We start from the raw sequence: 3009 nt of genomic DNA, 5'->3' as shown, positions 1-3009 counted from the left end.
TATATATATATATATATATATATATATATATGTGTGTGTGTGTGTATGTGTGTGACGGGCTTCTTTCAGTTTCCGTCTACCATAACCACTCACAAGGCTTTGGTCGGCCCGAGGCTATAGTAGAAGACACTTGCCCACGGCTCAGTGAAATTGAGTCCAAAGCTTGTGAAGCGAACTTCTAAAGCATGCAGCCATATTTTGTGTCTGTATATTTATTAATTCCGTCCAGGTGTGATTTAAATTGAATTAAGGCTAAAACTGAATTTCTTGGGAAAATATTAGTTTTCTTTTACAAAATTGTGTAAGAAACGGTAACTGCTTTAATAATATAATATTGGGCATTAGAAATAGCGGATTAAATGCTAGAAATAGCAGACTAATCTCACTATAAATTACTCCCACCACGTTACAAAAAAAAATCAGAAGTTATAGGATCTAGCCTTGGGTTTCCTGCCTATTAAAAATCGGAATCTTCACGGCTGGAATGTCTTCCATTATAGGCTGGTTCAGCGATGGTTGACCCGTGGTTAAACAGCAATTACGACACCAAGAACATGAACAACAACAATGAATATTGATTTGTAACAACTGCAGAAGGCTTCAAATTTCAGTGATGTGTATTGTTGAATCAACTGACTCCAGTGCAATACCAAAGAATGAAAAGCCATGTCATTCTGGTCAGAGTCAGAATTCCTACAAAGTATTTTTGAACAGTCGATCTAGCGCTTGAACCAAACTAATCCTTCATCTTTTCTTTACCATCTTAATTCTCAATGTTGTAGTTGTTTAGCTCAAGGCCAAACCTGACAGAACAAACCTAAATTAGGCTTTGTCATTCTTGTATCTTTTCCAGCCAAAATAAGCCTGTCATCATCATTATCATTATCCAAAATGCGCGCAGAAAGATTTAACTGCTATTTCTGTGACGTCAAATGATCGTGTAGTAGCACCCTTGCTATATTTAGTACGATTTGCTTTCATTTTATCTCCCTCTAGGTGCTTCGTCCATTAGTTGGCTAATTAACGTTAATTAGCGGTGTTCATTTTACACTCGACCTTTCCGAGGTCTTAAAGATGGAGACACAGTTTTCTCTCACGAACAGAAGACGGAACAGAATATATTAAAAAGAAATTAAACATTGTATAGCTTAAATATTGTCTTGAGAGAGTCATTTTACCAAATGATACATTTGTTTCGACACATGATTTAAGATAAAGAATTTTACAAAGCTAAATTCAAAATCGAAGCATCGTTTAGGATTTAAATAAAATAAAGAATGATTTCACTCACCTGTGACAGAAAGTATGCGTGGTCTAATAGGTAATCAATGTTTCATTTTAATCTGTAAATTAGAAAAAAACCCCAACAAATTATAAAATGTTGTCTTCAATTTATTCAAGACATAATCACTTATAAAATATTCTAACTTTCAACTAATTGAAACAGAATATTATTTTTTTCTATCGTAATACAGTAACTTTGTTGCCATATATTTTTAAAATAAATATCTTGGAAGTTCATCGAATAAATATCAGGCTAAATGCAGGATAAAAATTTTAAAAATACAGATTTGGTTTCCTACAAATTAGACTCGTCAGGCAACTAATGATAACATGAATAAATTTTATCCATTAAATTCATTTTTGATAAAAGGGTCCATCATAAAATAAAAGAAATAAAGATCTTTTCTTTCCGAAAATATACATTAGAACACAGAAAACATATTACATGTTAGCAATTACTGATTTTAAAGTGAACTAGTTCTATATAGTGAATTTTTCAAGTTTTAATAAGATTATATGCCCGGGGGAGGGGGGAAAATTACCAATGTTTTGGATTTGAATTTGTGCGTGAGAGGTGAAGGTCCGTAAAGGAGTTGGGAAAAAACTTACTCCCTTTCTCGTTTGCAGAAGGCTTAGCCTTTTTTCTCTCTCAGAAGCGTCACACAGGGAAATGTCAGATTAACGTGTTCCCACGCAATCACGCAAATTCATCGAATTTATTTGCCGATCCACATCACTACAAGTGTAATCCGACTAGGGATTTATGTACTTATATACAAACATAATCCCTACATGACCGTTGTGTCAGTACTAGGTACTCTAAACTTAAACATCCTCGTACATGATGTAACATAATCACTACGACAGCAAAACAGCTCATAAAAGATGCCGCAGAATTCATACATGTTGGCTGAAATGAGTTACAAAATGAATTTAATGAATACTAACTACTTCGTGAAAAGACATGATAAATATGGAGAGACAGCATTTTTAACATACATAATATCTCGGAAGAATTCTCTTCACAAATGTTGAGAAGATTTCCAAGCTGTGCATTCTAAACATAAGTAAAACAATGGACGAAAATTGAGAAATAGAAGAGAAAAACGAAAGAAAGAAGCAAATGAACTAACGCAAGGAAAATGAAATACCTTTCCAAAATAGGATTCCTACTTTGAAATATTAAATTCCTAGAAATAATATAATCAAATTTAAGGTAACCAAATCGAAATCCTTTTAGCGTAATGTGAGAAAGAAGTAAAGAAATTTAATAAAAACGTTTGGTGTTAAATATATGAAGTGAAATGAAAGACAACTATAGTTTTATGCATTTTCACATCTTTGTAACTATCAATAAATATAAATGTAAAGATAGATAAATATATATTCATAAACAATTATGTAAAATACAGATATGTATCCATGCAGGTTTATAATACGTTAAAAACGATTTCTGCAAATATGATGAATGGTAAACGAAGCCAAATGTACATCGCAGCATAGAGTTATGTACACTGATATGATCAATAGATATGTTACAATATGCAAAGCTATATAAATGCGTTTACATTTACATGCATAACTCTATTAAATTATTCATATATACGTACATACACACACGCACACACACGTACACACACGTACACACACGTACACACACACATGCACACACACACAAACACACACACACAGACATATATATGTATATATATATATATATATATA

This window comes from Octopus bimaculoides, chromosome 11 (assembly GCF_001194135.2).
Source record: "Octopus bimaculoides isolate UCB-OBI-ISO-001 chromosome 11, ASM119413v2, whole genome shotgun sequence".
Taxonomy (NCBI): Eukaryota; Metazoa; Mollusca; class Cephalopoda; order Octopoda; family Octopodidae; genus Octopus; species Octopus bimaculoides.
The sequence above is the reverse complement of the archived record's forward strand: the minus strand, read 5'-3'. Positions refer to the sequence as shown.